At 41.7% G+C, this 12,586-nt stretch overlaps 1 protein-coding gene across 6 annotated transcripts in view; it reads left to right on the forward strand.

The window, feature by feature from the left end:
• Positions 1-12,586, forward strand: part of zmynd11 (zinc finger, MYND-type containing 11) — a 131,596-nt gene that overhangs the window by 66,339 nt on the left and 52,671 nt on the right. The window lies entirely within an intron of this gene.

Below are 12,586 nucleotides of genomic sequence, written 5' to 3' on the forward strand. Positions count from 1 at the left end.
ACGTTCTCCCCGTGACCTGCGTGGGTTTTCTCCGAGATCTTCGGTTTCCTCCCACACTCCAAAGACGTACAGGTATGTAGGTTAATTGGCTGGGTAAATGTAAAAATTGTCCCTAGTGGGTGTAGGATAGTGTTAATGTACGGGGATCGTTGGGCGGCACGGACTTGGTGGGCCGAAAAGGCCTGTTTCCGGCTGTATATATATGATATGATATGATGATAATGTAGAGAGATATAGAACAATGAATGAAAGATATGCAAATAAGTAACGATGATAAAGGAAACGGGCCATTGTTAGCTGTAATGGCTTGCTTTGCAGCTTATAAAATGAGAACTATGACTCGCCCAGAAATTGGGTTTAGGACAAGTAGCTGAGTGAGGTTAATAGGATTTTTTTTTTTTTTTAATATCAAAAAATACTTTATTCAAGTAATAAATAATTACAAAACATCTTCTTTTTAACAACCCCATCCGACATTTCCGGAGGTTACACGTTCAATACAGCTATTCATTTCCAAATTTACATTGAAATTTACACAGTATCCCTTATTTGGAGGGGCGTCTCCACCACACCCTGCCCCCCATGTCGAGCAGCGGAAGGACCCTAGACTGTGGTCCTCCCCCACAGAGCCTTGGCGTTGGCTGCACCAAGCTTCAGTGCGTCCCTCAGCACGTACTCCTGCAGTCTGCAGCGGGCCAGTCGGCAACATTCCCCGACGGACAGCTCGCTCCGCTGGGAGGTCAACAAAGCTCGGGCAGACCAAAGAACGTCTTTCACCGAGATGATAACTTTCCGGCAGCACTCGATGTCAGTCTCTGAATGCGTCCCTGGGAACAGTCCGTAGATCAGAGTCCTCTGTGACGGAGCTGCTCGGAATAAATCGTGACAGGGACCCCTGCAAACCTCTCCAGACTCTCTTGGCAAATCCACACTGTGAAGAGGCGGGCCACCGTCTCCTCTCCATAGCAGCCGTCCCGAGGGCAGCTTGCGCTGGTAGTGAGGTTCCGGCAGTCCAGGAAGGATCTGATAGGATGGGATGCAGACCCATTTTTAAGTTTCCCATTTTAAGACTACTTCATACAAATGACGATATAATCAGGGATGCTCATTATCTAGAGAGCCAGAGTGATAATTGTTTGAATTTTGTGAGTGCCTATTGTAATTTTGAAAATGGTGTAATTTATCTTGACAGGAAATTTTATTTCTGTACTTCATACATTTGAAATAGTTGGCATTCTGTTCTCCAATGGTACAAAATTAGATTATTACCATATACGGGATGATTGTTTAATCTGGGAGAAGTGTCCCCAAGGAAAGCTTGGTTGAGTATTTTAGAGGAAGTTCAAATTTAATTGGCTGGGCGAGGCACAGTAAAGTAACATTGAATAGGGGTCAATAAGATAGAGAAAGGGCTGGCAGATATTTCTCGTGTCAGAACAAGCAATAGGGAGGTTTTAGATAGAATGAAACAAAGAGCACAAGACAGTCAAAGAAGGATGTTTACAATGTAGAAGTATGACCTCACAAAGCAGATTAAATAAAGTTGGTGAACTGTAGGGAGAATTAACTCTAGGGGAATTTCAAGATGGAAGCAATGTCAGAGATCTGGCTGAAAACAAAGGGCGGGAATAGCTGTTAAATATTTTGGGTACCATGTGCTCAGATAATAACAATAATGGGAGGAAGAAGATGCATTAACAGTATAAACTAAAAGGAATATTACAGAGCAGAAGAGGGAACGCATGGAAGTGATCAAGGACAAAATCTCCAACAAAATCGCATTTAGAAGCAATAGATTTGTGGTTAAACCACTGGAAAAAGTCTATAAATCACCAATTTTTCAAAGAAATAAAGAATTGTTTAAGAATCAAGATTAATGATGACATTAGGCCTTGGCAGTCTAAATATAGAATGGGATAGAGTGTATTAGAGGAACAAATATGTTGGGGAATTGCATTGACATGTAGATATATTGCAGCTAGGGTTGTAGTTCGTGATTTTTAACTTCCCTAAGAATTTGTTATGTGCCTCCAGGAACATGTGACAGTAAGGGAGCACTTTGGACAAGTGATCATAATTCTATTAGTTTTTAAATAGTTGTGGAATTAGATAGGATTGGTCCACAAGTTAACATCCTAAATAGGACATTGGCTAATTTTGATGGCATCAGGCAGGGACTTGCAAAGGTTGAGTGGCAGAAGATATCGGCAAGTAAAGGGACATCTGGGAAGTAGAAGGCTTTTAAAAGTGAGATTGGATGAGTTTGGAGCCAGCATGTTTGTGTTAGAGTGAAGAGCAAGGCTGGCAGGATTTGGGAATCCTAGTTGACATAGAAGGCCTGGTCAGTAAAACACCAATTTTTCAAATAAATGAAAGAATTGTTTAAGAATCAAGATTAATGATGACATTAGGCCTTGGCAGCCTAAATATAGAATGGATAGCGTATTAGAGGAGCAAATATATTGGGGAATTATATTGACATGTAGGTATATTGCAGCTAGGGTTGTAGTTCGTGAGGTTTAACTTCCCTAAGAATTTGTTAAGTGCCTCTAGGAACATGTGACAGTAAGCATGTCAGGCTGAGACAGCTGGGATCAAGTGAACTCTGAATATAAGGAATGTAAGAGAACACTTAAGAAGGATATTATAAAGGCAAAGTATTGTCATCGGTCGTAAATTCAAACAATGCGGGATTGGGTTCTTCGGCCTAACTTGATCTTACAAACTCAATCTTGTTTGGTCCAAATTCCTCAAAACTTTTCCTGTCCATGTAACCGTCTAAAAGTATTTTAACTCGCCATTTTGCCTACCTCTACAGCTTCCTCTGGTAGCTTGTTAGCTTGTTCCATATAAAAGCCACTCTTTGCGTGAAGAAATTGCTCCTTGGGCCTCTTGAATCTTTCCCCTCTCACCAATGCCCTCAAGTTCTGAACTCCACTACCCTTAGAAAAAGGACTGTAACCATTCACCTTATCTGTGCCTCTCACAGTTGTGTATACCTTTATAAGATCGCCCCTCTAACTCCTCTGCTCAAGGAAAAATGGCCCAACCTATCTAACCTCCTAACTCAAGCTCTCGAGACCTGGTATCGATGTTGGTGAAACATTTTTATATCATTTCCAGCTTAATGACACCCTTCCTATAGCAGGGTGATACTCCATACACAATACTCCAAATGTGGCCTCACCGTCGTCTTGAATATCTGTAATTTGATGCCCCAACGCCTGTACTTAATGCCCTGACCACCCTGTCAACCTGTGTCACCACTTTCAGGGAACTGCGAATATGTAGGTCATGGTCTCTCAGCCCTAAAAGACTCTCCAGGGCCCTACCGTTTGCTATGAAAGCCCTACCCAGTTTGATCTACCAATATGCATCACCTCACATTTGACAATTAAATTCCATTTTCCTTGGCCTAAATCCCTCTTTTAACCATCTCCTTTAATAAATTTAGATAACCTTCCTCACTATACCACCTATTTTGGTGTCATTGATATGGTTAATATAGATGACAAACAATAATGGACCCAGCACAGATCCCTGTGGCACACTAATGGTTACAGGCCTCCAATTGAAAACCAATTCTCCGCTACCACTCTCTGACTCTTGTCGCCGAGCTAATTTTGAAGTTGGTAGGCTAGCTCATCCTGGAACCCATGTGATCCATTGCCATGCAAAAATTTGTCAAAGGCCTTGCTAAAGTCCATATAGATGATGTCCACCACTTTGCTCTGATCAGTGCTCTTAGTGACCTCTTCAAAAAGAACCGTATCAAATTTGTGAGACATTATTTCCCATGCATTTTAGCTTAAGTAAAGGAGATCATAATGCTATGATATAAGAAAATAACTGCAGATGCTGGTACAAATCGATTTAATAATGCTATGATAGTTGTGTTGTCAAAGGTGAACTGCAGAAATAAGTAACAAGACCGATTATTGGATGAACAGTGGCAGGTATTCAAACAGATGGTCCATAACGCTCAAATAATTTATCCAAATTGGAAAGAGGGATTCCATCAGAAAACCACAATCTATGGTGATCAAAGGAGGTTGAGGATAATGTTAAATTGAAAAGCAGGGTATACAGAGTAGCAAAAGCAGGTGGTAGGCCAGAAGATTGGGAAGTTTTTAGAATCCAAAAGACTAAAAAGCACAAGAAGGGAGAAAAATTGATTTTGAGACAAATTTTGTGTATCATTTCAAAACCCGCATAAGCGTTTTTAATGGATAGATGAATTGGAAGAAAGTGATTGAGGTAGTTGTAGGACCTCCAGAGATGAAGCTGGTGAATTAACAGGGAAAAAAAATTGCAGACACATTAAATCAGTATTTTGCTTCCGTCTTCACTGCAAATATCCCAAAGATAACAGATGGACTAATTTTCAATAACTGGGAAGAACTTGTAAAACTCCGAATCACAAGGAATAAAGTATTAGAGAAACCCACCAGGCTAAAGACAGACAAATCGTTGGAATCCCATGTCTTGCACCCAAAGGTTTTAATGGAGGTGGCAGCAGAGACAGAGAACTTGTGTAGGAAAGAACTGCTGATGCTGGTTTAAATTGAAGGTACACACAGAATATTGGAGTAACTCAGCGGGACAGGCAGCATCTCTGGAGAGAAGGAATGAGTGATGTTTCAGGTCGAGACCCTTCTTCGGACAGAGACAGAGAACTCGTTGGTTTATTTATTTTAAAACTCGGTAAAATCCAGGAGGGTACATAAAGATTAGGAAAAGAGTCAACGTGACTCCGTTGTTTCCAGCAGGCAAGAAACTACAGGCAGATTGGTTTAACATTATTGGCAAGATGCTATTGTAGAGGAAATAACAAATTATTGAGGAAAGCTGAATGTGATCAAACTTCATCTACAGGGTTTTATGTGAGGTGAATCATATTTGACAAATTTGTTTGAATTCATTGAGGATGTGACAGAGTTGATGGAGGGCAACCTGTGGTGATAGTGTATTTAGTTTAACAGAGATACAGCGCGGAAACAGGCCCTTCGACCCACCAAGTCCGCGCCAACCACCGATCCCCACATATTAACACTATCCTACACGCACTAGGGACAATTTACATTTATACCAAGCCAATTAATCTCCAAACCTTTGGAGTGTGGGAGGAAACCGAAGATTCAGAGAAAACCCACGCAGCTCACGGGGAGAACGTACAAAACTCAATACAGACAGGACCCATAGTCAGGATCGAATCCGGGTCTCTGGCGCTGTAAGGCAGCAATTCTACCGCTACGCCACCTTGCCGCCAGTTTTGGATTTCCAAAAGATATTTCACTGGGTGCCACATAAGAGGCTGGTGCATAAATTAAGAATCTATGACATTGGAGGAAATGTGTTAGCATGGATTGAAAGTCTAAAAGGTCCCATCAATCTGAAGAATGGTCCCAACCCGAAACATCACCTCTCCATATTATCCAGAGATGTTGCCTGACCTGTTGAGTTACTTCAACACGTTGTCTTTTTTGTACATGAATTTAAAAGTGGCTGTCATGCAGTTAACAAAGAGTTGGTATAATCGGGTTGTTTTCAGCCCAGAGGGATGTAACTAGTAGAGCATCATAGGCAATTTTCTTGGCACTCAATTGTTTAATATTCATGTTCATGGCCCAGAGGAAGAAATTAAATGTAAGGTTTCCAAGTTGCTGATGATAGGAAAATAGGTAGCAGGGCATGTTGTGGTGAGGACGTTGTGGTGAGGACAATGTGGTTCTGGAACAGGAAACAGATACATTTTGTGGTTGGGTGGCAAACTGGCCAATAGATACTATGGGGAAGTATGGGGTCGTGCACATGGGTAAAATAAATCAAAATACCAATCATTATCTAAATGGACCAATTGCAAAGTTAGCAGTCAAGTCCAAAAAGTAGTTTAGAAGGCAAATGATATACTCGCAAAGAGGTTGGAGTTTAAGAGGAGGGAGATTTTGTTGCAGTTGTACTGGGTGTTGGTGGGGCACATCTGGAATACTGTGCAGTTTTGCTCCACTTGGCCGGCCATAATGCCAATAAAAAGTAATCCCATTTTACTATTGCCTCTATCCCTCTATCCCGGTTTTCATGATACGTATGAATGCCCCAGAAACATCACTGTCATATCTGCTTCTGCAATCTTCTCTGGCAGAATCTTCAAGCGACTAACTAACCACACTCTGTGTTTAAAATGAAACGCCTCACATATCTCCTCTTAACATTCCTCTTCTCATGTTAAATCTATGCTCTCTAGAATTTTACATTTCCACTTTGACCAATAGGACTGACTTTATACCCTATATATGCCATCTTATAATTTCATAAACTTTTACCGGGTCGCCCCTCAGCCTCTGATGCACCGATGAAAACAATCCAAGTTTGTCCAACCTCTGCTTATAGCTAATGCACTCCAATTCAGGCTGCATCTTGGTAAGCTTTTTCTGCACCATGTCCAAAGCCTCCATGTCCTTATAATGTGGTGACTCGAACTCCACACAATATTTCAGATGCAGCCTAATCAAAGTTTTATATCGCTGCAACATGATATGCCAATTTTTATACAATGTAGAGGGAGACAGGGTAGTGAAGAAGGCGCTTGCTTTTATTGGTCAGAGTATTGATACAAGAGTTGGGACATTATGTAACATCTATATAAAATGCTGGTAAAGCCACATTTGGATTACTGTGTACAGTTCTGGTTGTCCTGCTATCCATGTTCACCAGAGATGCTGCCTGACCTGCTGAGTTACTGCCCCACTTTGCCTTTCTTCTGTCCACTGAGCCTTTTGCTTTGACTATATTTGCTTCGACACTCTCATTGGTTACACTACTAAGTGAGTCTACTTCAGTATTGAAACAGCAGCGGGAGATATCGAAAGGCAGCCATTTGATTGGTTGAGTGAGGGGCCAATGCATTTCCTAATTGAGCAGCCAATAAAAGGAGGGGAATGTGATGGGGAACGGCCCTGTTGGGAGAGAAGCTGTGTAGTGTTGTGTGGAGGGTAATTGTGAGGCCTTGGCTCAAGAGGCTTTGGCGAGGTGGCTGAGAAAAAGGCTGAGCAGAGAGTCACAGTGTGTGTTGTGCTTTTATTTTCCTCACGGTTTTAGTGCAATAGGGATGGCTGGTAAAATAGCACAATGTTCCTCCTGCAGGATGTGGGAAGTCAGGGAAATTACTGGTATCCTCGATGCCTATACCTGTGTGAATTGTGTCGAGGTGCAGCTCCTTAAAGATTATGCTAGAGAATTGGAGCTGTGGCTGGATGACCTCTGTATCATCCGGGAGAATGAGAGCGTCATAGATAGGAGTTACCACAAGGTGGTCATGCCTGAGGTACAGGAAGAGTGGAGATGGGTGACCATGAGGAAAAGGAGTAGACAGGGAGTGCACTTGAACCCAGTGGCCATTTCCCTACAAAACAGATATATTCTTTTGGATACTGTTGAGTGGAACAACCTGTTTGGGGTGAGCAGCAGTCACAGAAAGGTCTGTGGCACTGAGCCTGGCTTTAAGGCACAGTGGGGAAGGGTAATGTTAGGCAGAGCCATAGTGGTAGGAGACGTTATTTTTCGGGGGACAGACAGGAGGTTCTGTGGCAGCAATTGAGACTCCAGGATGGTGTGTTGCCTTCCTGGTGCCAGGTCCAAGATGTCTTGGAGCGGCTGTATGACATTCTCGAGGAGGAGGGTGAGCTCTCTGGTCATTGTGCACATTGGCACAATGGCAGAGGTCCTGTGAAATGAATATAGGGAGGTAGGCAAAAGGTTAAAAAGCAGGCCCTCCAGATTACTTCCAGTTCCACGCGCTAATGAGGGTAGGATTAGGAAGACAGGACAGATAAATGCATGACTGAGGAGTTGGTGCAGAGGGGAGGGATTCCAATTTTTGGATCTTTTGAGATCTCTTTTGGGGCAGAGGTGAATATACAAGAGAGACGGGCTACACCTGAACTGGAAGGGAACTAATAATATCCTGGCAGGAAGGTTTGCCAGTGCTACTCTGATGGGTTTAAACTAGATTGGCAGGGAGAAGTGGCGCAATGTGGGAGTGAGGCAAGTGAGAAGTCTGTATGGAAGATGGTGAAAGAAAGTTCAGTGGACAAGATAGGCAGGAGCACAGCAGAGAGCGAGGAAGGACATTTGGATTGAATTGCATTTATTTTATTGCAAGAGGCCGGACGGGTAAAGCAGATAAACTCAGGGCACGGATAGGTTTATGCAAATTGGACATTGTAGCCATTACTGAAACCTGACTCTGGAAGGGACAGGACTGGGAGCTTAATGGTGCAGGGTACATATGCTATAGGTGAGATGGAGGTGGGGGTAAAAGAAGCGGTGGTCTGCTTTATTGATTAAGGAGAATGTCACAGCAGAGGTCCGAGATTACATTACTGGTGGTTTGTCCAGTGAGCCTGTATGAGTGGAGCTGTGGAATAAAAAGGAAATGATCAACTTGTACTGTGGGGCCCCAGATTTTAGATGGGAATTAGAAGGTCAAATATGCTAGGAGATTGCAGGCAGCTGCAAGATTAATATGATTGTCATAGTAGGGGATTTTAATTTTCCCAATAAAGCCCGGGACTGCCATAGTGTCAAAGGGCTGAAACGAGGTGGAATTTATTAAATGTGTTCAGGAAAGCTTCCTCAGGCAATAAATAGAGGCCTCTACAAGAGAGAGGGCAAACCTTGATCCACTCTTAGGAAATCAGGAAGGGCGAAAGTGTCAGTGGACAGTGACCACTGTTCTATTAGCTTTAAAATGGTTATAGATAAAGACAGGGCGGGCCCACCAATTAAAATTCTGAATAGGGACAGGGCCAACTTTGATGGTGTTAGACAGGAAATTGCTGAAGTTAATTGGAGTACGTGCTAGCTTCTTGAAAGCTACAAGCCATCGATCAGTAGAGATATTTATATTCATATGACAAATTAATTGAAGTTAAAACAAAACCTCATTGCCTGCAATTCCTGTGCACTGTGGAAACAAAAGAACACCCGGAAAGTGGGATGCTTTTAAAAGTGTGATGGTAAGAGTTCAGGGTATGCATGTTCCTGTAGAGCGAAGGTCAAGGCAAGTAAGAGTAAAGGAGCAGGGAGCAGGTAGCAGGTGAAGCTTGGACAATGAGAGAAATTGAGCCTCTGGTCAGGAAAAAAGCGGCATAGGACAGGTGTGGGCAAGTGTATCCCTGGAGGAATTTCGGAAACTGAGGAGCATACTTAAGAAGCAAACCATTAGAACAAAAAGGCAGAATATGGCTCTGGCAGAAAAATCTAGAGAATTTATGTACATTGAGGGGAAAAAGGATAGGCAGAATAGGGCCCCTCAAACCAACGATTTTGTCTCTGTTAGGAGCTGCAGGAAATTGGCACAGTCGTCAATGAATATTTCTGCTCTGATTTTACCGTGGAGGAAACTTGAAGAGTGGGAATTTGGGACAGTTAATGGAGATGTTTTGAGAGCAGTCCATATTACGGTCGAGATGGTGCTGGACATCCTACATAATGAAATTAATCTGAATTTGATCAGTCTGAAGAAGGGTTCCGATCCAAAATGTCACCTATTCGTGTTCTCCAAGGATGCTACCTGGCCTGTTGAGTTACTCCAACATTTGTGTATTTCTCTGGTAAACCAGCATCTGTAGTTCCTTGTTTCTACTGGGAAAAGTCTGTTGTCTGAGTCCAGAATGTTGAAGGCTTGATAGCATCCCTGAGACCAAGTTGAAAGTTAGGATTATAATTCTATTTGCCTCTTTTAGTTCTCTGGTGTGCTCCTGTATCTCCTCCAAACCATCAACTTTCTATTAATACTTTACATAAAACTATGGGCAATTTAGTTCCTGGACTTCTACCTCTTCCCTTCCTGCCATCCAGGGACCTGAATTAGTTCTTTCTGGTGAAGCAGCAAATTTACTTACACTTTTTTCTATTCTAGTGTATTTCTTTCGCCATTCAATGCTCATAATGTGATCTCTACATTGGAGAAACTAAACTGATCAGGTGTCAACTTTCTCACTCGTACCAGTTGCCCCTCTCTCCCCACTAATGTGGCAATTCAATTTTTCTGTTAAATAAGGTTTCCTTCACAATTTTGATCCGTAGATAACCATGGATGTTCCCTCATTTTCTTGTCTTTTCAGTTCTGATGAAGGTCCTTGACATTAAATTTAAACTCCGTTTGTCTCCCCAACCATGTTGTTTGACATGTTTCCTGTTTCACAAATGATGGGTTAACATCAGGATGAAAGTAAATCTAGCATTGAATTTTCTGTGAAAAAGCTGTGAACAAAATCCTTGCTTTTTAGATACATAGATACATAGACAATAGGCACAGGAGTAGGCCATTCGGCCCTTTGAGTCAGCACCGCCATTCAATGTGATCATGTCTCATCATCCACAATCAGTGCCCTGTTCCTGCCTTCTCCTTGTATCCCTTGATTCCGCTAGCCCTGAGAGCTCTATCTAACTCTCTTTTGAATGCATTGTGAATCGGCCTCCACTGCCTTCCAAGGCAGAGAATTCCACAAATTCACAACTCTTTGTGTGAAAAAGCTTTTCCTCATCTTACCATGTGTGGAAAATTATGGTCCATGTAGACATGGTGTGCTTTTCCACACATGATTCACATCTCTTTATTTCTTAACTGTTCATAGCCCTTCATTTTTTATTTTAGTCATAAAACAAAGCAATGTGAGTTAAAGCAAAGTAGTGTAAATGTTTTAATGAATCATTGCAAAAATATAAATTCCAAGGTTGTGAAAATCGTACTGTTATTCTGCGACCTGACTTGTTATCTATGTGAATTCCGTGTGCTATTCCTTTGGCTGCATTGTTTTTTTGTGGCCATGCTCCTCCAATCCTCCTCGAGATCTCATTAGTTCAACCAACATACAAGGCAAAGCGTATGCCACAGGTGCCAGGAGCCTGTTTGTCATTTTGTTATTGTTGAAAGGCTTTGAATGATCTAATCAGAGATATTTCCGAAACTGTTCCATTGATTTTAAATAACATAAAAATAGAACATTTGGTTAGTAGAAATTTCTGTACGGTTTTAATATACAAAATTAATTGAAACGCAAGGTAAAATAGAGCAAAACAGCCAATTGATTTACCTGAACTTTTCATTCAATGTTGGTGACCATGGTCAGCATAGACTGAAAGACGAGATGCATTTGAAGCCTCGGCTCAGGGTGCTTATGCTAAGCTCCTGGACTCATTGCCGAGTCCAACATGAGAGCTGGAAAGATCTCCTGCTTGTGTCTTCCTTGTACAGGTCCTTCGGTCTACATGTCTGTGCCGAACATGATACCAAGGCCAACTCTTATCTACCTGCACCTACCCCCACATTCCCTGCATATCCATGTGCCTTTCCAAAAGTCTTAAATGCCACTGTTGTTAGTGCCTCCACCACAACTTCTGGCTGTGTGTTCCAGGAACCCATCCCCCTCTGTATAGTATTTTTTTTAAATTGCACTGCTCATCTCCTTTAAACTTTGCCTCTCTTACCTTAAAGCTATGCCCTCTAGTATTTCATTTTACCATCCTGGGAAAAAGGTTTTGATTGTCTACTTGAATTAAGTTTTCATTATTGAATTATAACATAGGGGGACAGTTAAATGTAATTTAAACCCGAGAGATCTTTTCTAAAGTTGAGAAGTTTCCACAAGGATTGATTTGAATTATACACTAGCACAAGCTGTACACTGATTTTTAGCAGATGCTGTCATTGTCATATATTTTTTTGTGGCAGCATTTCAATGCATTATTGTTTACCCTATGTTCCTCACAAAGCACTTTCCAGCCTCACATTCACCATTGTAATGTCAGAACTATTAGCAAAATAGGAAAGCTGAGATCTGCACCCCTGCCATTATTACCACTTTTATTTATTTTGGTCTTAAAGTACAATTCTATACCAATACAGGTAACAAGTTTTGAATGTGGAAGACACAAAATCAAAATCCACTTTGTGATAAATATATCAAAACTGAGCTGGAGGACGATATCCGAGACATATGATTAACTTTAGGCAGAGTATTTTACAGGATTGTCTTAAACGTGGGTGGAACTAATGCAGCAGTACTGATGCATCGGAGATCCAGTGACCCCGGGATCAGTGCTGACCTCCATTTTTTTGCTTATGTGTATTTTGCAGCTTCTCTCTGTCACCACGTTTGTCTCGTGTTTTAGTTTCTTCCCACATTCTAAAGGATTTGCTGTAATTGACTCCTGATGTAGTTTGGTAGTATGAGAATCTAGGGTGGAGCTGATGATCATGTGAAAGAAAAAGATTTGCAAGGAAGTATATGGGACATTGGAGTTGATGGGATTGCTTTGAGATGCAGCACGAACTCCATAGACCCAGTGGTTTTCTATTCCAAGAAAATATATGAGAATAAAATATTAGAATTTGGGAAATGAGAGATGGTGCATCAGAATCTGGGAAGGATGATCTAGAGATTCAGTTCAGAAATAAAGATGGAAACAGTTCTTTTGGCCGACCGAGTCTGCCCATTCATGCTAGTTTTAGCACCGATTCCATGCTGACCACTGATCACCATTCACACTAGTTCTTTGTTAACACACGTTCTCATCCAAT

This window comes from Rhinoraja longicauda, chromosome 2 (genome assembly GCF_053455715.1).
Source record: "Rhinoraja longicauda isolate Sanriku21f chromosome 2, sRhiLon1.1, whole genome shotgun sequence".
Lineage (NCBI taxonomy): Eukaryota > Metazoa > Chordata > Chondrichthyes > Rajiformes > Arhynchobatidae > Rhinoraja > Rhinoraja longicauda.